The sequence below is a fragment of the Symphalangus syndactylus genome, chromosome 9 (assembly GCF_028878055.3).
Source record: "Symphalangus syndactylus isolate Jambi chromosome 9, NHGRI_mSymSyn1-v2.1_pri, whole genome shotgun sequence".
Lineage (NCBI taxonomy): Eukaryota > Metazoa > Chordata > Mammalia > Primates > Hylobatidae > Symphalangus > Symphalangus syndactylus.
In genome coordinates this window covers 97,425,467-97,450,237 of record NC_072431.2, presented here as the reverse complement: position 1 = coordinate 97,450,237, position 24,771 = coordinate 97,425,467, and the positions used below count along the sequence as shown (strand labels likewise).

Genomic DNA, 24,771 nt, shown 5'->3' with positions numbered 1-24,771 from the left:
GGAGAAAAAAAGAGTGAGGGAAAAGGGACAATTCACTTTCAAGGGCTACAGGGGTGGACGGCTGGATTCCAGTTAAAGCAGGAAGTGGAAGAAGGCTTCAGTAAGAGGGTAGAGATCTAGAGCACAGACTCTCCAAGTGGGGTCCCCAAATCAACAGTGTCAGCATCACTTGTTAGCAAGGCAGATTCCCAGGTTCACCTCAGACCTAGGGAATGGAAAATTCTGGAAGTTTGAGTCAAGCACAGGAATCTGCATCTTAAGCATGCTAGTTGATTTGGATGTCTTGGAGGTTTGAGAATCATTGATGCAGCATCTTTTGTGTTGTGTAAGAATGCTTTTATCATGAATGGGATTGCAGAGGGACAGCAGCCAATTCCTGGAAGAAGAGGACCGGCTGTACCTGGGTGAGAAATGCTGAGCATATGGCAGAGGACAGATGGCCTGTGTTCTGCGTGCTGAGGAATGATGACAAGGATAAGTGTAAGGCAAGGCTGAATCCACTGGCCTTACAGTTTTCAGAAATAGTTAAGTCCTGGCCATTCCAATCTCAACCGATTGTTTACCTGAGGTGGTATTCCGAGGCCAAGAACAGGAGCATTGACTGATGAGACTTGAAGAAGGGTCAGTCTGGGCCTGGCTTGGCTGTTCCTTAAAGAAATGCAATCCAAACTCCATGAAAAGTGGCAGAAAATGGGAGTGAGTTTCTGGGACCCTGACTGAGTGCCTAAAGCAGCAAGAGACCAGTGCTAGCCACAGAGGGACACACTTGCCTATGAGCAAGATCTGGCTTCACTTTGGCTCAGCAAAGGATAGACTTCCTCTCCTACAGCTGCAGACACACCCTGGCCTCTTGAGATGCCTCTATTGTGGCCTAGTTTCAGCTACAAGAGCACGGGTGGACTGTGGTCAGGCAACAGGAAGAGGAAGAAAGGGAGGGATGGATTCTGGGATGTGGATACCTGACCTAGTACAGAAATCCCCCTATATTCCTAAACCTTTTCTGAGTCAGTCATTTTGTGAAAATCATGGGACTCTGGCAGTAGAAAGCAAGTGAAGTAGAATGCAGCCACAGAAGATTTTTTATTATTGTTTTAAGAACTCCCTAGCCCCCAAATCAACAAATCATATCAGGTAAATATAAATATTTTAGCCAAGCAGTGGCTCTCGCCTGTAATCCCAAAGCTTTGGGAGGCCAAGGTGGAAGTATCACATGAGGCCAGGTGTTCAAGTCTACACTGTGGAGGGCACAAGCTGTAGGAAGGCCTGGAAGACACACCTCAGAGATTCTCCCAGTCCTGCCACCCTGTGGGAGACATTTCAAAGGAATCGTAAACTCATGTGACCAGCAGGGAGGACAACACTGAAGAAACTTTCCTGCCTAAAATCAGCTGCTGTCCAGAGCTAGCGCCTGGAAGGAGACACTCCCTCTCCTGGGGTCACATCTTCACTGGAAGGCGGGTGGGAGCTCACTGCTGTGACCCACATATCCTCCTCTCTCAGCGTCTATACCCTGCTACTTTCTCTGACTGCATCTTCCTCTGTTCCTTGGCCACAGTGTTTGATTCTTGAGAAGAGAATGTTGAACAAGTCATGTCCTTGTCACTCTGAGTCAGAACTCTCATTTGACTTGGAAGATTTGTGCTTCCGTTTTTTTCTTCTTTTTCTTTCTTCCTTTTCTTACGCTTTTCTTTCCTCTTCTTTTTCTTGTGTTTCTCTTTACCTTCAGAGGAACTGGAGCTGCTCCCATCTTCATCTGAGGTAGAATCCTCCAGTAACTGTTTTACCTGCTGTATCCTAAACATTCAAGATTGATCAAAGAACAGTGAGTTTTAGCTTTAACTTATAACAGTTTCTTAAATGAATTTGTCATTCAAAAGCAGTATGGAAGGATCATGAATAACCACATCACAAAGACAGTACTTATTTTTATTTTTACCTGTTTTCTCCATTCTTCTTCACCTGAACGCCTATTTTTATGTGACTGTAACCAGTGTACAAGCCATTTTTGTATTCTTTTCCTTGTCCTAGTCATTTCTGTAGGTTCCCACAGTACTTACAATTATAAATTCTAACAGATGCATACTTTACTAAACCATTCCCCAACTGCTCAGTTTCCTAATAAATAATCTACATCTTCAACAATTATAATTTAATGTAACCAGTTTGAAAAAACAAACTCTCCCAATTTTTCACTCTCTAATCTTGTCTAGGTATAATTTTTAACAAAAGCTCAGAACCTTAAGACATTAGAGGAGATAAACTGAATTACATCAAAGTACCAATTGTACCATGCAAGTGGACAGCACAACATGGGTTGCTAATATCAACTGCAGTGGTCAGAGAGCTGGACCAAGCCTACAGCTTTAAGCTAACCCAAGGAGGAGGAGGCTGGCCTGCTTATTCCCTAACACTGGTCTTGTCAGCCATGACTCCTACCCAATAAATATTTCACAATCGAAGTACTATGTTTACTATATCACTCTCCTAGCGCTAGAAGGTTTTTTTCCAACTTTAATATCTAAAGTTAAAACTTTAAGTAGATATTATCACCAGGACAACCTCACCTTACATCCTTGTCATGTTGTTTATTGTCTCGTATGATGTCATACATGAAATCCTCATGTGCCTTAAGGGACAGAGAAGGTTAAGGTTTGGTTAGGCTTCATGGACCGTTAGTTAAATAAAATTAAACCCCTATGTTACAGAAAACAATTTTTTTTTCTTTTACTGTTTGATGTAGCCATACGCTCAACATGTTTTAATCCTTTTAAGGGTCATATCACTGATAACTCATTAAGGCTATAAAAAGAATTTCCCAATGAGAAAATACATGAAATAATATTCTTCATGAGGAAATAACTGCATAAACTGGAAGAGTCATACTATAAAACAGTACTCAAGTTTAGAAATACTGAGGTAATTCTCTTTGTTCTATTGGGTTAGACCAAAAGATAGTATTAAGCGAAACAAATGAGTTGCAAAATGATACATAGGAATGATCATTTTTAAGTACTCAAAAATATGTGTTACATATCCCAAGGAAGTCTGGAAATATACACATCAAGCTATTTGCTGCAAACCCACTCTCAGGAGGGAGGCAAGATTCGACTTGGTGGTAAAAGCCTTACTATGAGGTCTTCATTTTGCTTGATAAGGCAAATAAACTGTATTCTTGTATTCTATAACTGAAAATGACTTAAAATTCACAATTATGGGCTGGGCGCGGTGGCTCATGCCTATAATCCCAGCACTTTGGAAGGCCGAGGCAGGTGGATCACGAGGTCAGCAGTTTGAGACCAGCCTGACCAACATGGTGAAACCCCGTCTCTACTAAAAACACAAAAATTAGCCAGGTGTGGTGGCAGGCACCTATAATCCCAGCTACTTGGGAGGCTGAGGCAGGAGAATTGCTTGAAACCAAAAGGCAGATGCTGCAGTGAGCCGAGATCACGCCACTGCACTCTAGCCTGGGCAACAAGAGAGAAACTGTGTCTCAAAAAATAACATAACATAACATAACATAACATAACATAACATACCATAACAAAAATAAAATAAAATAAAATAAAATAATAAAATAAAAATTAAAAAATCATAATTATGAACATTATGCTTATAGAGTTGTATAAATTGATGTTCTGTTATATCCTTAGGGTAAATTTTTAGAAGTTGAATTTCTAAGTCAAAAAGAAGTACATTAAATTTTTGAGATTTATCAACAAGCTTTGTTTTATACTATCTGTAAAAACTGACATTTCACCTAAAAGTGCTTGATCTAGAATAATTATTTTTCCGATTAAGACAAAAACACAAAACTTTAAATGCCTTAAAATGTTAAAAGAATGTCTGCTGACTTCAGTTTCATATATAGCTGGCCCTCATATCCTGAGGAGTTACATGTCCACAGATTCAACCAAGGATTGAAAATATTTGGAAAAAAAAAAAAAAAAAGATGGTTGTGTCTGTATTACACATGCTCAGACTCTGTTTTCTTGTCATTATTCCCTAAACAATACAGTTTAACGACAATTTACTTTTTATTCAGTATTATAGGTAATCTAGAGATGATTAAAATATACAGGAGTATGTCCACAGATTATATTCTATTTTACTTACTTTTATTTGACAAAATCTCACTCTGTCACCCAGGCTGGAGTGCAGTGGCATGATCTTGGCTCACTGCAACCTCCGCCTCTCAGGTTCAAGCGATTCTCATGCCTCAGCCTCCCAAGTAGCTGGGATTACAGGCATGTGCTACCATGCCTGGTTAATTTTTGTATTTTTATTTTTTTGAGACAGAGTCATACTCTGTTGCCTAGGCTGCAGTGCAGTGGCATGATCTCAGCTCACTGCAACCTCCACCTCCTGGATTCAAGTGATTCTCCTGCCTCAGCCATCCAAGTAGCTGGGATTACAGGTGCCCACCAGCACGCCTGGCTAATTTTTGTATTTTTAGTAGAGACGGGGTTTCACCATGTTGGCTAGTCTGGTCTTGAACTCCTGACCTCAGGTGATCTGCCCACCTCAGACTCCCAAAGTGCTGAGATTACAGGCGTGAGCCACCGTGCCCAGCCTAATTTTTGTATATTTAGTAGAGCCGGGGTTTCACCATGTTGGCTAGGCTAGTCTCGAACTCCTGACTTCAGGTGATCCACCTGCCTAGGCCTCCTAAACTGCTGGGATTACAGGCGTGAGCCACTGCACCCAGCCTATACCATTTTATATGAGGGACTTTGAGCACCTGTGGATTTTGGTATCCCAGGGGATACTGGGATCCAATTCCCCATGGATACCAAAGGACAAGTGTATGCTGATCACTCCAGTAGATCCACAAGGCAGTATATTTCACTTGGCAGAAGTAGTTACTGAACAGTGAATTAACACCTCTGGGAGGTGACTCTGTGTTAAAGCGGGGAATGATAGATAGATGATGCTAATGATAGATCTGTCTAACTGTCATTTAAGAGGAAATATACACAATTCTAGCTTATAATAGACAGACATCTACTCTTTAAAGGCTGGGAAACTAGGCCGGGCGCAGTGGCTCATGCCTGTAATCCCAGCACTTTGGGAAGCCGAGGCAGGTGGATCACGAGGTCAGAAGATCGAGACCATGGTGAAACCCTGTCTCTACTAAAAATACAAAAAATTAGCTGGGTATGGTGGCGGGTGCCTGTAGTCCCAGCTATTTGGGAGGCTGAGGCAGGAGAATGGCATGAACCCGGGAGGCGGAGCTTGCAGTGAGCCAAGATGGCGCCACTGCACTCCAGCCTGGGTGACAGAGCGAGACTCTGCCTCAAAAAAAAAAAAAAAAAAAAAAAAAAAAGGCTGGGAAACTAAAACTCTGATTTTAGTTATGAGACATGACTTTTTGTATAAATTTTAAAAGGGGGAGTTGAATAGGGAACAATGTCTTCTTCAGAAAAAGAATCACTGTCCCAATGTATAAGCAAAGAATACTTTTATTATAAATGTTAGTTTTTTCTTAAAGAGCTAAATTTGTCTCACAAATGCAATTTAACAAAGGTATAGGTTAACAGCAGACGCTTTGGCCAAAAGGCTTCTGGGAACGTAATTTATGTGAACATTCAGTTCGCTGGTGACTATCGGATTAATTAATATTCACCATCTCTGATTAAGGTAAAATGACACTGTATGGTTTTACTTACTACTATGAACTGTTCTAACTTTTGGTTGTCTTTGATAAAGAAAGGGCATTCTTTGTAGCCTGTTTGGTGACCATACCATTTGCAGTGCCAACCTAAAAGCAAAGAAAAGGGGAAATATTTCTGTAAGATAAGAGTGTTTCACCTAAGTGAGATAAAGAATCAATAGATTATATTAAAGTTTTTATTCATTAAACTCCAATTCTAAAAGAAAATGCAATCATGGATGAACCGTGTAAGGTCCCAGAAAAGACAGGTAAACTAATTGCTTACCCAAGCATCCTTTAATTTTGTGCTTTAGGAATTAATTTTCCAACACCAAGAAATTATGAAGCAATCCAATGAAAAGTACTGCAAAAGGTCAATTTTTTTTTAGTGTGTCTCACTGTATTTTTCAAAGTAAATATCTTCTATTAATCAAGTGGCTCTTAATCTCATTTATAAATTTAGTCACTAGAACAAATAGCTTCTTTCTCAGGTTGAGTTGACATCTGTTCACATCCCTCACTTTTAAGTACACAAAATCACAAGTTCTTTTAAAATATTAATGCCATCAGAACCCTACTGCAACTTTACTTGCAGAAGAGGGAAACTGTGCTATTTAAAGAGGTTAGCTATTAGAAGCAACAGAAGGTGCTGATGAGGAACTGGGAGGAGAATAACAAGAGAATGTATATACACGCTCCAAGGCAACAAATTCCAGTCTTCATGGAATTTCAGTGAGTGGACCTGGCATCAGGCATTGACCTCTGAGAAAAAGGAAGCGGTGAGCAAAGCAAGAATGGATGAGATCCTTGTTACTTCTCTCACCTGTTTATATCCTCTCAGCACCATCTAGATGTGGTGTAAATCAGGAAATTGTATGGGAATGGTGAATGAGACCCTGTGTTTTAGTATTAAGCAATTCTAAGCAACTAGGTCGGGAAGCATGAAGAGGGATTTAGGTAAGTTCAGCCAAGTTTGCTCTATGCTGGCAACTACAGAAAATACGTAGTGACAGGGCAAGAAAGTTTTTCTCTTTTTGAGGATTGAGTGCAGGAAACCACTGAAAAAAATAAAGTTTGTGGATTTTCTTTTTTTTTTTTTGAGACGGAGTCTCGCTCTGTCACCCAGGCTGGAGTGCAGTGGTGCAATCTCGGCTCACTGCAAGCTCCGCCTCCCGGGTTCAGGCCATTCTCCTGCCTCAGCCTCTCCGAGTAGCTGGGACTACAGGCGCCCGCCACCACGCCCGGCTAATTTTTTGTATTTTTAGTAGAGACGGGGTTTCATCGTGGTCTCGATCTCCTGACCTCGTGATCCGCCTGCCTTGGCCTCCCAAAGTACTGGGATTACAAGCGTGAGCCACTGCGCCCGGCCTCTTTTTTTTTTGAGACAGAGTCTCGCTCTGTTGCCCAGGCTGGAGTGTAGTAGTGCGATCTTGGCTTACTGCAACCTCTGCCTCCTGGGTTCAAGCAATTCTTCTGCCTCAGCCTCCCGAGTGGCTGGGATTACAGATGCATGCCACCAAACCCAGCTACTTTTTTATATTTTTGGTAGAGACAGGGGTTTCGTCATGTTGGCCAGGCTGGTTTTGAATGCCTGACCTCGTGATCAGCCCGCCTCAGCCTTCCAAAGTGCTGGGATTACAGGTGTGAGCCACTGTGCCTGGCCTAAGTTTGTGGATTTCTATTGATTGCCTGTGAGCTATCCCTATCCTTATCTCCCTCACCATTTAAAGTTTGGGGAAGAAGGACTACACTCTTTCAAACTAATACCTGCCTTTATGGCAAAGCTGAAGGGTTGAGAAATGCCATGGAACAAGCACTGATGTACAGATGTCCAGAAGATTCCATTTCCGCTCAAAATCCTCTTATTATGGAAAGGTGAACCCAGCTACTCAAAGTGTGGTCCATGGACCAGCAAATTCAACAATATGAGGAAGGTTGTTAGAAAAGCAGGGTATAGGACCAACCCAGAAATATTGAATATCTAGTATTCAGTATTTTGGATATTCAAATACTGGATATTCAGTATTTCTGGGTTGGGACTGATACAGACATATAACCTGAATTTTAAAAGATTTACTGGTTATTTGTAGAAATATCAAAGTGGGAGAACCACTTTTCTAATTAATACTAAAATTGGTAAAATCAAAACCGTGTGCATAGGTTTGTAATTACCTTAACAGTAATTACATTACATGCAAATGGATTAAACACTTCAGTCAAAAGGCAGAGGTTTATAGAATGGATAAAAATAGTGGCTCACGCCTGTAATCCTAACAGTTTGGGAGGCCAAGGCAGGAGGACTGCTTGAGCCCAGGAGTTTGAGAATAGCCTAGGCAACAAGGTGAGACCCCGTCTGTACAAAAAATGTTTAAAAATTAGCCAGGCATGGTGGCAAGCACCTATTGTTCCAGCTACTCAGAAGGCTGAGGTGGGAGGATTGCTTGAGCCTGGGAGGTCTAGGCTGCAGTGCACTGTGATTGTGCCACTGCACTCCACCCTGGGCAGCAGAGAGGCCCTGTCTCAAAAAAAAAAAAAAAAAGGAAAAATGCTATCAAAGCACTAGATACAAGTGATACACTGTAGATTTAAAGACACAATTAGGTTGGCAGTAAAAGGATGGAAAGGAATATATGATGCAAACAGTAACCCAAAGGGAACTAAAGCTGCTCCAATAATTTCAGAGAAAATACACCCTAAGACATAAACTGTTACCAGAGACAAAGGACATTTTGTATTGATAAAAAGTTCAATCCATCAAGAAGATACAATATTTATAAGTATGTATGCAACGTAGCAAAAGAGTGCCAGATAGTTGAGACACAAACTGACAGAACTGAAGGGGAAAATAGAAGAATGTAACAATAAAAGAGATATCAATACTCCCCATTCAATAATGGATAAAACAACTAGAGAGAAGATCAGCAATGAATCACAAGACTTAAGCAACAATATAAATCAATTGAACCTAACAGATATTTATAAAACACTCTACCACCCAACAATAGGTAAACACTTTTTGAAGTCAACATGGAACATTACCCAGAGACCCTATATTAGGCCATAAAACAAGAACAAATATAATTTAAAAGGATTTAAACCATACAAAGTATATTCTTCAACTAGGATGGACTCAAATTACAAAGCAACAATATAAGGAAATTTGAAGAATCCAGTATGTAGAAACTGAATAACACATGCATAACCAATCCATGAGTCAAAGGGGATGTTAGAAAATTAAAACACAACAGGCCATTGCAGTGGCTCACGCCTGTAATCCCAGCACTTTGGGAGGCCGAGGCAGGCAGATCACCTGAGGTTGGGAGTTCGAGACCAGATTGACCAACATGAAGAAACCCTGCCTCTACTAAAAATACAAAATTAGCCAGGCATAGTGGCGCATGCCTGTAATCCCAGCTACTTGGGAAGACTGAGGCAGGAGAATCACCTGAACCTGGGAGGCAGAGGTTGCAGTGAGCCGAGATCACGCCACTGTACTCCAGCCTGGGCAACAAGAGCGAAACTCCGTCTCAAAAAAAAAAAAAAAAAGAAAAAGAAAATTAAAACACAACATATCAAAATTTACATAATACCAATAAAGTAGTGGTTAAAAGAAAATTTATAGCTTCTAATTCTTATAATAGAAGAAAGGTCTCAATCAATAATCTAGGTTTTTATCATAAAAATCAGGAAAAAGAAGAGTATCCCAGACCAAAGATAAGCAGAAGAAGGAAATAATAAATGATGCCATTGCAGGACCTCAAAAACATGCTAAATGAAAAGAGTCAGATCACTTATATATGTCCAGAAAAGCCAAATTCACTGAGAGTAGACTAATCGTTGCCTAGGGCTATCAATGGGGATGAACCGGAAATGGGTTGAGAGATCTTAAGGGGGGGATGAAAATGTTCTAACACTTATTTATGATGATGGTTGCACACACTTGGTAGTTACTAAAAATTACTGCATTATTTGAGGGTGATTTTGAGTGATCCAAAATAAACCACAAAAAACCTTTTTTAAAAAGCCATAAACACAGAAGGACTGGGAAACCATAAAAGAGTCACATATGAAAAAATGTAGGATGTTATAATGCAGATAAATGAATACTAAAAGAATAGCAGATCCTAGAAAACTGAAGTCTAAGGCAGCAGAGGGTAGAATCTGAGAACCGACTCAGTTTCTACTTGCAGAACCTCCAAAGCTCTGCAATTGGCAGCACCAGATACTTCTGGAGGTGAAGAGGCAGTTAAAATAAGGAGGATTGGGGCCGGGCACGGTGGCTCACGTTTGTAATCCCAGCACTTTGGGAGGCCGAGGCGGGCGGATCACGAGGTCAGGAGATGAGACCACGGTGAAACCCCGTCTCTACTAAAAATACAAAAAAATTAGCCGGGCGTGGTGGCGGGCGCCTGTAGTCCCAGCTACTCGGAGAGGCTGAGGCAGGAGAATGGCGTGAACCCAGGAGGCGGAGCTTGCAGTGAGCCGAGATTGCGCCACTGCACTCCAGCCTGGGCGACAGAGCGAGACTCCGTCTCAAAAAAAAAAAAAAAAAAAAAAATAAGGAGGATTGGTTAAATGTCCATAGGCAATTCTCCTTGGTCTGGGCAGGAGTTTGTTTAGCATGTGGAAAAGGTATAACAGAGGTTCTCTGGCCATGGAGACATCAGGTGGGTCTCAAGGAAGTTGCCGCAACAGACATAGAGGATCATATGAATGAATGGAAAACCAATGACAGATTTCCCAGACTCCCTCCACTCAGCTCCCAGAACACTCACAGCATGGCTTTCCCTTCCACATGGGAGCCTTCTCTGGGAAAATACAAGCCACCCAAAGAAGAAAAACCAATAGATAACTGAACTCAGATGTTCCCCAACCAATTACCTAGAAAATCACCCTGCAGTGGGGGATCAACAAGCCCTACTCAGGCACTTAGGGCTACCAATCAACTTTTCATCTTTCACTAAAAAACAAGAATACTGTGGCAGCCACTCTCTAAAATGACCCTAATTAATAATCGCTGATCCCTAAAAAGAACACCCTTGTGTAGTCCCTGCTACCCTGAATAGGGCTAAGCTGGTGTAAGCTAGGATAGTGCCTATCTGAAGAATAGAACTGCAGACACAGAGGTGAGGAAAGAATTTTTAAAATTCTTAAAATTGAGAGACCTGCATTCCAGATTGAAAGGGCTCACCACTGTGAAATTTTAGAACACCAGGAATGAGAAGATGCTATAAACTTCCAGAGAAGAAAAATAAAAAACAAAGCAATGATAAAAGGCCTTATGAAAAGATCAAAAATTGGAATTACTTTGGACTTCCCAATAGCTATTCTAGAAAATCAAGAAAATGAAGCAATGCCTTCAAAATCTAAAGGAAACTAACTTTTAACTTAGAATTTGATATCCTGGCAAATTAGAAAATATAAGATGAAAATTCTAGGGGCCGGGCATGGTGACTCATGCCTGTAATCCCAGCACTTTGGGAAGCTGAGGTGGGTGGATTGCTTCAGCCCAGGAGTTCGAGACCAGCCTGGGCAACATGGTAAAACCCCGTTTCTACAAAAAATACAAAAATTAGCTAGGTGCGGTGGCACACACCGGTAGTCCCAGCTACTCGGGAGGCTGAGACAGGAGAATCGCTTGAACCCGGGAGGCAGAGGTTGCAGTGAGCCGAGATCGTGCATTGCACTCCAGTCTAGGCAACAACAGTGATACTCCATCTCAAAAAAAAGAAAAAAAATTAGCCAGGCATGGTGGTGCATGCCTGTAGTCCCAGCTATGTGGGAGGCTGAGAAATGGGATGATCACTTGAGCCTAGGAGGTCGAGGCTGCAGTGAACCAAGATGGTACCACTGCACTCCAGGCTGGGCAACAGAGCAAGACCCTGTCTCAAAAAAAAAAAAAAAAATTCTACCTCCTATAAACCCATCTGGAAGGAAATTGCCCTAGGATTCATTACACCATAAGAACAGAATACAGTAACAGAGAACACTCCCAATATAGGAAAATGGGTGATCCAACACAGGAGAGAGGCTAATGATGATGTCTTAGTCAACTTGGGCTAACATAACAATGCTGTGTGCCGGGTGGCCTGAACAACAGAAATTGATTTTCTCAGCTCTGGAATGTTGGAATCTAAGCTCAGGGTCCCAGCAAGGTAGGTCTGTGGTGAGAGCTTTCTTCCTAACTTGAGATGGCAGCCCTCTTACTTTGTCTTCACATGGCACAAGGGGGTGGGGATAGGACAGGAGAGAGCAAGAGTGAGAGTGAGAATGCGTGTATGAGCCTGGGCCTGCACAAGAGAGAGTGATCTCTAGTACTTCTTCTTTGAAAGGGCACCAATCATATCATGAGGGCCCTAACCTCATGATCTCATTTAACCTTAATTAATTCACAAAGCCCCATCTCCAAATGTCATCACATTAGAGATGAGGGCTTCATCATTCGAATTATGGGGAGACCTAAACATTCAGTCCATCATATATTGGTAAAGGGAGATGCCAGGATGATAAGCATGGGAGTAGCCACCTTCAGTAAGATGAAATGGACAGAACATCTCAAGTATATGCATTGAAAGTCTTAAGTTTGAAGCTTGGAAAAAAGTTGAGGTTGAATTACAGATCAGTACATGGAAAGCAAAAACAATAATAATAATAACAAAAGCTCAAAAACAACAAAAACAGGACACATTTTGAGCAGACACATTTTGCAAGATACAGCTCACCTCTGGTCATAATCATAGTAAATACCAAAGACTTATTTAACTAAGTTTATGATATAATAATTACCGGGAAAATGAGATATAGAAGGGTACACATGTGTGGTGAGAGCAGGAGAGAGAACTGCATACTCATCTTCCACTGTACAGAGGCAACAGAAAATGACCAAACTTGAAAAATCATGGAGCAACAATTCAACTATGAGGTTAAGATGTGGAGATAAATATCAAAATAACCAACTAAAAAAGCTCGACTCTTTGGAAGAGTGATTTTTTTTTTCTTTGAGATGGAGTCTTACTCTGTCGCCAGGCTGGAGTGCAGTGGCGTGATCTCAGCTCACTGCAACCTCCGACTCCCTGGTTCAAGCGATTCTCCTGCCTCAGCCTCCTAAGTACCTGGGATTACAGGCACATGCCACCATGCCCAGCTAATTTTTGTATTTTTAGTAGAGACGGGGTTTCACCATGTTGGCCAGGATGGTCTCGATCTCCTGACCTCATGATCCACTGCCTCGGCCTCCCAGTGGAAGAGTAATTTTGTATGCTCTCGAATGTGTTAACTGCTATGGAGGGGCAGGGCATGTGCACAGAGAGTTCTACCTGTGTAGACCCATCCTCCCATGGTAGCTTCTCTCAGTTACGTGGACAAAGCACCACCGATAGAGAGTGCCCAACAGAGGCAAGACCCAAAAAGACCCATCCTCTAATGCATCCCTCACTCCCATGGCATTTCCACCATAGAAAGTCCTTTCTATTACAGGAGTAACACCGAAGAGTGTACTCCCAAGGCAGTGACAGTCCTGAGCAAAGAATGCTGGACTTGGAATCAGGAACCCTAGAGTCAAAGCTTTGCTCTACGTCTTCCCTGGGACCACTTACTGACATGCACACATCTGTTTCCTCATCTAGAAGACGGAGAACATGCCTTGGCTCCAAGAGGGCTGTGGTGAGAACAAGTTAAATAAAAGAAGTAAACGCGCTTTGTAAGTTGCGGCATGTAAGTTGCATGGGTTAGGGAAACTCTCCCACACTCACACTGCATAACTCTGACTTCTTTCCCCAGTGGCATCCAAAGTCCTTTAGTTGGTGCATGAGCCAGAAATTCCCTGGAGTCTTCATTGCCTGGTACATCTGGTATGCAATCTTCTGGCTTAGCCTCATCTTCCTAAACAAAGGGAACAAGGTGTAAACAGCATGGCAAGAGAGCGCTGGGATTCTCTCCTGCTTCCCTTGGAGTCACCCTCACCTGGCTTTTTCCTGGGCTGTGGGTGCCAACGTCATCTTAATTACCCCTCAAAACTAGAAAGAAAAACAGTTACACTTGATGGAAAAAACAGGAAACAAATGTACCAGAAGAACTATACCAAAAACAATGTAGCTGTTCTTAGAGAGAAGTTACTGGTGAAGCAGAAAAATCTGTCCTTATATAGCAATGACTGGTAAGCTCCAAATTTTGATGTAAATTAGATTCTAAGGTTTTTTAAAAAAAGGTTTCACTACCTCAAAATGTAGAATGAAGCAAGATGTATGAATTAAAGTAAACCAGGCTTCCTGGAATAATAGAAATGGCATATTATGCTACAATAGCTTATTATACCCTGAAGGCCCCTATTATATTTTACAGTTGCATGCATGCTGTAATTTTTTCAAGTTTCCATGAATATTAAATTTCAATACAAGGATGGTTTTTAAGAATTTTTTTTTTTTTTGAGACAGTCTTGCTCTGTCATCCAGGCTGCAGTGCAGTGGTGCAATGTCGGCCCATTGCAACCTCCACCTCACAGGTTCAAGAGATTCTCGTGCCTTGGCCTCCTGAGTAGCTGGGATTACAGATGTGCACCACCACGTCCAGCTAATTTTTTTGTATGTGTGTATTTTTAATAGAGACAATGTTTTGCCATGTTGCCCAGGCTGATTTCGAACTCCTGACCTCAGGTGGTCCACCTGCCTCAGCCTCCCAAAGTGCTGGGATTATAGGCATATGCCACTGCACTTGGCGAAGAATCTTTCTTCATTGAGAGTTACGAAACAGCAAGTTTTCTTGGCCGTGGCCTGCCACTCTAAGTCTCCCTTGTGCGCACACACCCTGGTGCCGTAGCCAGGGAGCTGCAGGAAGGATGCCTGCACCAGGGAGCTGGACTGGATGAGCCATCTGGTCTCCTCGGAGTTGACTGCTCTCTGAGCTGCTGATACTCAAGAAACCAACATACGATGGACTGAGGGACTGAGCCAAGTAAGGCTGACTAGAAAAGGAGGCAGCTGAGCTTAAAGATGCTGTTCCCCAGTCAGAGAGAAGGGGGCCACGTCCAAGGAACCCATGTGGGCCTGCACTGGTTCCTCAGGGAAGGGAAACAAGGCTGATGAAATTTCCACAAAGGCAGAGGCTTGTGACAACACTAAAAATTATGACCCCTCAGTCATCTGCAGGAAAGAAACAGGCTTTTCGTAAAAGGGTATTTAAATGTCATGCAACCATTTTTCATAACGAGTTACTGAGTCTGTAAGTATGTCTAGTGGAATAACCAAGAGTACAAACTTCACACTAACCTTGATAAGCCCAGGAGGAGGTTTTTCATAACTGGAAAACAAAAAACAAAACCATCAACCATTTTAATGGGAACGTAACATACTTTTATGAACAAAAGGCAGCAGCCGGGTCAGAATAAAAAGGAGATTCTTAGAGAAAATTCAAAACTACATTTTACTATGTTATATCTAAAACAGTTAATAAAATATGCTCAGCATTCCAGATCACATATAAATATAATAAATATAAATAAACTGATGAGATAGCACATCCTGCAGAGATCCAGAAATTATGTTCATTGAAATAATGTCTCAGCACAATGATCTTATTTGGAGGAGAAAGGAAAGCAAGAGGCTGCAGGGAGAGTATGAGGTGAGAAGACCAAACATCACTGTGTTTTTCTCAGGTTACTGACCTAGCATAACATCCATGTACTCAACACTGAACAGGCTCCTGGGGGAAAGGAGTGCAATCTGTTCCAACACAGTGTGGGTGGCACAGCGGAGGATGCACAGAGCTGCCCGGACAGGCCTGTCCCAGAGGCACCCTCACCCATGGGCCTGCAACGCCAGCTCCAATTCCGCCCGCCTGCCCGCCAGGTTTACAGATGTTGAGGCCAGGACACAGCACCCCAAAAATGACTGCAGAGCACCAGAATATGCCACCCTAAAATATGCTTCATTGGCATATTAATTATTTCAAGCTGATTACTTTGAGAAACTGCAGACAAGGAGTAGCCCTGAAAAGTTGCCATTTTGTAAGAGAAATTTACATCGATTATGTAAAGGAAATTTACATTAGTAATAAAGGAGTTTCTATCAGGAAAAAAGCTGCTCCCAGATAAATTTTATTACATGAAAGACTTTTATCTACATAAAAAGGCCAACTTTATTCACCATATGTTTCCTCCCTCATCCTCCCATAATTTATTTCTACCCCTCCTCCAGAAGCCCCAATCCCCTGTTCCTTTCTGCAGCTGAGGATGCTATATAAGGTTCCTCTGGTGCTTCTTTGAGTCTCATATTTTTGTGGGACTCCCATGCATAGACATGTAATTAAGATCTCTTTTCCTCCTGTTAATCCGTCTTATGTTCATTTAATTCATAGCCTAGCCAAAGAATTTAGAAGGGTGTAGGGAAGCCACTTTTCCTTTCCCTGCACAGACAGGTATTACCTGGGAAGAGCAGAACGCTTCTCCTCCCTGTGCTAGGTGGCACCTGCCACCAGAGGCTGGCCAGGACTTCCTTATTTCCATCCAGGGACTGAACCCGAGGGAGACCCAGAATGCTGAGCATGCAAAGTCTGTATCTGGGACAAGCGGCGAGATGCGAAGGAAATTCTGCAGGCGAGGTGTTCGTGCACTCAAAGAGCAACTTGGGCTCTTAGAGGGATTCGCACCTTCCCCCAAAAAGTAAGACAAATATTTGTAGCTCAGATCTGTGCCTTAACCCTCTAAACCTACAAGGAAGTACTCATTTTAATACTTCAGAATGGCTGCAAAGTATAGGAACGCTTAATGATTTAATGTTCTCTTCATCCTGACCCATTCCTTATGAACTGATTTTAGAGACCCTTTTGGAACACAGTAAATACTGGAGGAGGGAGGGATTAGGGAGAACAGACTAAGGAAAAAGTGAAATGCTTTCCCTTCCATTCGCCTCCAAGGTGTCAGAGAAAAGGACTTTGCCAGAGTACAGATGAGAAATGGCACAGGTCGCTACAGCAAGAAAGATTTCCCTTTGGCTTCATCTGTGGACACTGTCAAAGGACTCCTCTCACCCTCACTATCACTGATCCATGGAATAGGAGACCCTACTCCACGAAGAATACATAGTAAACAACTGGGTAGTAGCGGAATTAGCTTTTTAGGTATGATACAGTGCTTTTCCAAAGTAAATACTTAAAATATCTTCTAATGGAAAGCTGTGTTGTGTCATAAGCAAGAATAATGGTAAGATGATACAGACCACCGGCAGCCATACTTTAGAGGTGTTAATACTATGCCTTGGCCGCTCACGCCTGTCATCCCAACACTTTGGGAAGCTGAGGCAAGAGGATCACTTGAGGCTAGGAGTTTGCCATCAGCCTGGACAACATAGCAAGACCTCATCTCTACAAGATAAAAAATTTAAAAAGGCCAGGTACGGTGGCTTATGCCTGTAATCCCAGCACTTTGGGAGGCCGAGACGGGCAGATCATGAGGTCAGGAGCTCGAGACCATCCTGGCTAACACAGTGAAAACCCGTCTCTATTAAAAATACAAAAAACTTAGCCGGGCGCGGTGGCGGGCGCCTGTAGTCTCAGCTACTAGGGAGGCTGAGGCAGGAGAATGGCATGAACCCGAGAGGCGGAGCTTGCAGTGAGCCAAGATTGCACCACTGCACTCCAGCCTGGGTGACAGAGTGAGACTCTGTCTCAAAAAATAATAAATAAATAATTAAATAAAAATTAAAAAATATTATGCCTTATGCACAGAGGCCTAAGAGAGTTTGGAAGGGAGGTGGTAAAATCTATAAAAATATCCAATAATCCAACAAATAATTATTTTTGCCACAGGAGCTGAACAAACAACACATGGCCAAACTAAGTTCCAAATTCCTGAAAAATATGTAACTATTTTGCCTAGATGGAAAAGGAATGTGATAGAACTGCACATTCTGAATTCTATTATTATTTGCAATGGCATTTCCTAAATAGTCCATTTTACAACTGTTCCCACCAGTTTAAGGGGGGGTTGATGCTTTTTTCCCTGGAGCTAAACAATTCATTACTTTATGTAGCATGTTAAGATATTTCCAAAGTTTAAAATAATATTCAGCCACGCATGGTGGCTCACACCTGTAATCCCAGCACTTTGGGAGGCTGAGGTGGGTGAATCACTTGAGGTCAGCAGTTCAAGATCAGCCTGGCCAACATGGGGAAACCCCATCTCTACTAAAAATACAAAAATTAGCTGTGTATGGTGGCACAAACCTGTAGTCCCAGCTACTCGGGAGGCTGAGGCAGGAGAATCGCTTGAAGCCAGGAGATGTAGGCTGCAGTGAGCTGAGGTCACACCACTGCATTCCAGCCTGGGGGACAGAGCAAGACCATCTCAAAAAATAATAATAATAATAATAATAAGCAAATGAAAAAAACTCAGGCTCTTATTAACTACTTTAAAAATACAAAATAAATCATAGGCCACTATTTGATGCAAAAGTGAATGATATTGCATACTAATACTTACGTTAATATTAACTACTAATTTAGCACAAATTATTATAATATGGCTACATAGGAAGGATGGAGACAAGGGTAGTAAAACAACTAAAATCTTACCTACTCTGTCCTCAGTTGAATAGCTGTAGAGACCAGAATATGCTACCTCAAAGTACACCTTTTTGGCTAAGGATCATTTTGAGAAACAGCAGACAAAGGGGAAGCTCTGAAAAGAGAGCAGAAGTCACCCTTTTGTAAGAAGCCACTTGTTTCTTTGCCTGTTTCGATTAAAAAGGTGTGCTTTGAACACTTGAAGACTCCTGTGGGAGAGGAGCTGATTGCAGAGTGGACTGATGGAGTCAGGTCACCCACCAGCCTCTGTGAAATGTCCTTGTATTGAGGAAAACTGTGGAAAGAATTCACACTGGTTCAGTGACATTTCCCTCTTCTTGGGGACCTGGGATTCAATGTAAAAGTAGAATCCTTGAATTTTAAAGATCTGAATGTTCTGCTTTTCAGCTGTGCCTGCTTTTCACATATTTAAATATTAGACCCTGAAAACTGCAACTTCTTTCACTGCCCTATTCATTAAGAGGCTCCATGCTGAAGTCAGAAATCTCATTAAGAAACGATCTATCTGGCTCATGTCTGTAATCCCAGCACTTTGGGAGGCCGAGACAGGCGGATCACTTGAGAATGGGAGTTCGAGACCAGCCTGGCCAACATGGCGAAACCCTCTCTCTACTAAAAATACAAAAATTAGCTGGGTGTGGTAGCAGGTGCCTGTAATCTCAGCTACTCAAGAGGCTGAGGCATGAGAATCTCTTTTTTTGTTGTTGTTTTTTGAGATGGAGTCTTGCTCTGTCACCCAGGCTGGAGTGCAGTGCTGCCATCTCGGCTCACTGTAAGCTCCGCCTCCCAGGTTCATGCCATTCTCCTGCCTCAGCCTCCCGAGTAGCTGGGACTACAGGTGTCTGCCACCACACCCAGCTAATTTTTTGTATTTTTAGTAGAGTTGGGATTTCACCGTGTTAGCCAGGATGGTCTCAATCTCCTGACCTCGTGATCCGCCAGCCTCGGCCTCCCAAAGTGCTGGGACTACAGGCATGAGCCATCGCGCCCAGCAGAAAATCTCTTGAACCCGGAAGGCAGCAGTTGCAGTGAGCTGAGATAGTGCCACTGCACTACAGCCTGGGCAAAAGAGGGAGACTCCGCCTCAAAAAAAAAAAAAAAAAAAAAAAAAAAAAAAAAAAAAAAATAGAAGAAGAAACAATCTATCAAACTAAATCAGTAGACAAAATGTAACTTCCTGACATTCAGCTGGCTACTTTGAAACTCTGTTTTTTTTTTTTAAAAAAAAAAAGCAGTCTTGCTCTGTTGCCCAGGCTGGAGTGCAGTGGCAGGATCTCGACTCAACGCAACCTCCGCCTCCGGGTTCAAGCGATTCTCGTGCCTCAGCCCACTCAGTAGCTGGGATTACAGGCGTGCGCCACCAAGCCTATCTAATTTTTATATTTTCAGTAGAGACAGGGTTTTGTCATGTTGGCCAGGCTGGTCTCCAGCTCCCGACCTCAAGTGATCTGCCCACCTCAACCTCCCAAAGTGCTGGGATTAAGGGCGTGAGACACCGGCGCCCAGCCTGAAACTCTTTATAAAAGAAATCTACCGCCGGGCACGGTGGCTCAAGCCTGTAATCCCAGCACTTTGGGAGGCCAAGGCGGGTGGATCACCTGAGGTCACAAGTTCGAGGTCAGCCTGGCCAACATGGTGAAACCCCAACTCTACTAAAAATACAAAAAAATTAGCCGGGTGTGGTGGCACACATCTGTAACCCCAGCTAATTGGGAGGCTGAGGCAGGAGAATCATTTGCAGCTGGGAGGCAGAGGTTGCAGTGAGTCCATGTCGTGTCAATACACTCCAGCCTGGGTGACAGAGGGAGACTCCGTGTCAAAAAAGAAAAAAGAAAAAAAAAAGAAATCTACATCTATTAAAAAAAAAAAACCCTCCATTTTTAAGGGCATCTCCCTCGGTGGACCTAAATCACTAGAAAATTTCAGGATGGGGAAGACATTGGATTAAAATTTACATAACAAACAGTACGGTACCTCTGTTTAAAATACTTTTCCTGGTAATTTTAACCAGTTTTTAACCTCTGCCTTTCTTTGTCTCAGCAAATAATTCTGTTTAGGTACAAGTTCTGTGCCTTTTAGATGTAAATTTTTTACTTTGTTTCATCTAATAGGCTTTTGAACGTGCAAACTTAGGGTTGCCTAGCTACTAATTACTTAGGGTAGTGGAAAAGATAATCAAGAGACTGATCCTCTAAAGTGGACGATCACTAAGTTTAGGATCACTAAGTAGACGACCTAAGTGGATGATCACTTCAGACGATCATCTAAAGTGGACATAGACTATTAGAAAACTGGCTAATCAAGAATCTTATAAAAGATAAAGGATCTGCTTCTGTTTGTCTGTATGCCTATGTTTATATGTGTTACAGGCATGTGATATTTCATTACCAAAATATATGAAAAAGCTCAAATTAATTGGCACCAAAATATGCCATCCTGACATATTGATGACTCTGAGCTAAAAGAAACTGAGAACCAGCCAACAGAGGAAAACTTCACCTCGCCGGCAACTGCTCCCCTCTCGTAAAGAGAAATTTACATGTTTAAAGGAAATTTCCATGAGTAAACTTATCTGTATCAGAAAGAGAGCTGCCTGGAGACATCTTGTATCACCTGGGAGCCTAACAAAGCAACCTTTATTCGTCACACATTTTGACCCTTCCATAATTTGTCTCCACCACGCCCCAAAAGGCCCATGCTCCTATTCCCTGGCCCTTCTTTCAGTCTCACACTTTTGTGGCCCTCCAGTGCATGGTATGTAAAAATAGTTTTTCTCTTGTTAATCTGTCTTACGACAATTTAATCTGTGGCCCAGCTAAAGAACCTAGAAGGGTAGCGGGAAGCCATGTTTCCCTCCCACACCTTTGAATCTTCTTTACACCACACTCTCCCGGGTCATCTGGACCCTCCTTGAACTGGCGCCACGGGAGCGCAAGGCCTCCCAAGTCAGGGCCCGAATTCCGCGTGGTGCCAAGCGGCAGTTGGCTCCCTGAATGCCCACCCTGGACCCTGGTTAAAAAAAAAAAAAAAAAAAAAAAAAAAAAAAATCCCTCCAACCTGGAAAGAACAAGTCCGCCTTTGTTCGACTTGGTAGTGCCGTGGCCAGTCCCCGCCGCCCATTCTCTCTTCTTCCCGGCCTCGCCACACCAACACTGCAGGACCCGTGTCCTCGTCCCTTCTCCATAGCAGAGGATGAAAAGAACGGGGTTTCTCCATGTCGCAGTGGCCCAGGGAACTCAGGGGTGGAGCGCGGGGGCAGCGTGCTCGGTTGAACTTGCCTGTTCGGTCCACAAATGCCAAGCGAGCGCCAACAACTCTCGGCTCCACCAAAAGAGGCGACGCCCACACCAAAGCGGGGGCGAAGAGCGCAAGCCGCTGCCGCCTCCCCGGGCCGAGGCCCCCGCCCACCCGCGCCGCGGCCTCCAGGGCCCCTCCGTGGCCGGGCGGGCCTCGCTCCCCACCCAGTGAGGACTAGAAGTCCCGTCGTAGGCACTAGGTTCCTCACAGGCCTGCACCCCTGCCTGCTCCTGGGGGCTTGGAGGACCCGGCCCAGCGCCCACCACAGCGCCCGGCGCCCCTGTTCCCAGAAGACGGGCGGCGCGCGGACTGCGGCTCAGACGGCGGCTCGAGCCTCACAAGGACTCCAGGTGCTTGAGCTGCTGCAGTTGCTGGGCGTCGTGCCGCCGCCGCTTCTGCTCCCGGGCCCTCTGCAGCTCCTGGTCCCGCGGCTCCCGCGGCCACCACGCGCCCCCAGCCCCCGCATCCTCGCGCCCCGGCCAGGACGACATCGCGGCACCTGCGGCGCGGCTTTGGCTGCGGCTAAGAGGGCACTTCCTCTGCGCGGCGCCCCTTCCCGCTGCCGCCCCGCGACTCGTCCGGGAGGGGACCCGAAGTCCCGGCCTCGGCCGCCAGATCCCCGCCTCCCGGCGGCCGGCCCCAAGTCGGTGCGCAGAGCCCCAGAGCCCAGCCGCCAGCCCCATGCTGCCGGTGGGCGGGGAGCGCCCCCTGGCGGCGGCTGGGGCCGAGGCGGGGCGGGGCCCTGGTTGGGAGCCTGGGGGAGCTTCCAGGAGCTTCAGGGTTCCCGCCAGGCCACACTCATCTCCCTGCCCCTTTGAGGTTCCCGCCGAGGCGAGGGGTCTTGGGCAAGTCATGTTTGTAGATCCCCAGTGACCAGACACACGGGAGCTGCTCATTACATAGCAATAGGATTCAGCCATTTTTGGAAGAAAGCAATACTCTACATATAAATTCTCCAATTTTCAGATCATATGATCCCATGCTTAAAAACATAGTCAATGTATATTGTATTTAGCAAGGTATAGATTCTGGAGATGAAAATAAAAGCTACCGTACACAGCACTTGTTATGTACCAATCAGCTAAACCCTTAATAAGAATGTCTTTAATCTTAAACTTAAGTGTTATTACCACCCTTATAGTGATCTACACATTCAGTGCAATCCCTGGCAAAATCCCACTGACTTTTTTTTTTTGCAGAAATAGAAAGGCCAATCCTAAAATTCATATGGAATCTAAACGGACACCTTCCCTGGGCCTCCTACTTGTTTTGCAGCAAGTAGGTGCAAGTAGGTTAATGTGGCATATTACATTTATTGATTTCTGTGTGTTGAGCCATCCTTGCGTTCCAGGAATAAATTCCATTTGGTCATAGTGCATTATTACCCTGTTAATAAGGTATTCAACCTGTTTTCCTACCATTTTGTTGAGAATTTTTGCATTAATGTTGGTAAGTGATTTTGGGGGTGTAGTTTTCTTATAATGTCTTTGTCTGGCTTTGTATCAGGGTAATGCTAGCCTCAAAATGAGTTAGGAAGTTTTCCTTTCTCTTTAATTTTTTTTGGAAAAGATTGAAAAGAATTGGTGTTAGTTCTTTTTTTTTTTTTTTTTTTTTTTTTAAGACAGAGTCTTGCTCTGTCGCCCAGGCTGGAGTGCAGTGGCGCGATCTCGGCTCACTGCAAGCTCTGTCCCCCCGGGTTCATGCCATTCTTTTGCCTCAGCCTCCTGAGTAGCTGAGATCACAGGTGCCTGCCACCGCGCCCGGCCAATTTTTTGTATTTTTAGTAGAGATGGGGTTCACTGTGGTCTCAATCTCCTGACCTTGTGATCTGCCCGCCTTGGCCTCCCAAAGTGCTGGGATTACAGGCATGAGCCACTGCGCTCGGACAAATCAGTGTTAGTTCTTTAAATGTTTGGTAGAATTCACCAGTGAAGGAATTAGGTCCAGAGCTTTTCTTTGGTGGTAGATTTTATTTTTTATTTATTTTTAGAGACTTGCTAAAGTGGCTCACGCCTGTAATCCCAGCAGTTTGGGAGGCCGAGGCGGGCAGATCACCTGAGGTCAGGAGTTGGAGACCAGCCTGACCAACATGGAGAAACCCTGTCTCCACTAAAAATGCAAAAAATTAGCCAGGCATGGTGGCACATGCCTGTAATTCCCAGCCACTCAGGAGGCTGAGGTAGGAGAATCGCTTGAACTCGGGAGGCGGAGGTTGCAGTGAGCCAGGATTGCGCCATTGCACTGCAGCCCGGGCAACAAGAGTGGAACTCCATCTAAAAAAAGAAAGAAAGAAAGAAAGAAAGGCAGTAACTACAGTTACAAACCATTGTTACAATACTAGGTTTTATAATTACCCGACTATCTTTATTGAGATCCTTATTTCTTCATATAGCTTCTACTTACTGTCTAGTGTTCTTTTATTTCTTCTTTTTTAAAATTTATTTTTGTCTTGTTTTTCTGAGAAAATCTCACTCTGTCACCCAGGTTGGAGTGCAGTGGCTCAATCTTGGCTCACTGCAACCTCCGCCCCCAGGGTTCAAACGATTCTTGTGCCTCAGCCTCCCAAGTAGCTGGAATTACAGGCATATGCCACCACGCCCAGCTAATTTTTGTATTTCTAGTAGAGACGGGGTTTCACCATGTTGGCCAGGCTGTTCTCGAACTCCTGACCTCAAGTGATCCACCTACCTCGGCCTCCCAAAATGCTGGGAATACAAGCGTAAGCCACTGTGCCTAGCCTAGTGTTCTTTTATTTCAGCCTGTGGAACTCCCTTGAGCATTTCTTTCAGGGCTTGTCTAATGGTAATAAACTTCTTTGGCTTTTGTTTATGTTGAAATGTCTCAATTTGTCCCTAATTTGTGAAGGACAGTCTTGCTTGATATAGGACATATGATTGATGGTTTTTCCTTTTAGCAATTTGAATATATTAGCCATGTGCCTTCTGGCCTCTAAAGTCTCTGATGAGAAATCTGCACATAATCTAATTATGGATCCCTTGTCAGATGAGTTGCTTCTCTCTTGCTGCTTTAAAGATACTCTGTCTTTGTCTTTCAAAAGTTTGACTATAATGTGTCTTGTTGTGAATCTCTTTGAGTTCATCTTAATTGGAATTTGTTGAACTTCTTGGATTTTTATATTCACGGATTTGATCAAATTTGAGAAGTTTTGGCCATTATTTATTTAAATAGTCTCTATGCCCCTTTCTATTTATTTCCTCATTCCTGGACTCCCACAATGCATAAAT

The 24,771-nt window shown here is 43.6% G+C and overlaps 1 pseudogene; it reads right to left on the bottom strand.

Moving 5' to 3' along the window:
- Nucleotides 1-1,459: 1,459 nt before the first annotated feature.
- On the bottom strand, nt 1,460-22,221 carry LOC129490061 (retinitis pigmentosa 9 protein-like; annotated as a pseudogene).
- Nucleotides 22,222-24,771: the final 2,550 nt, after the last annotated feature.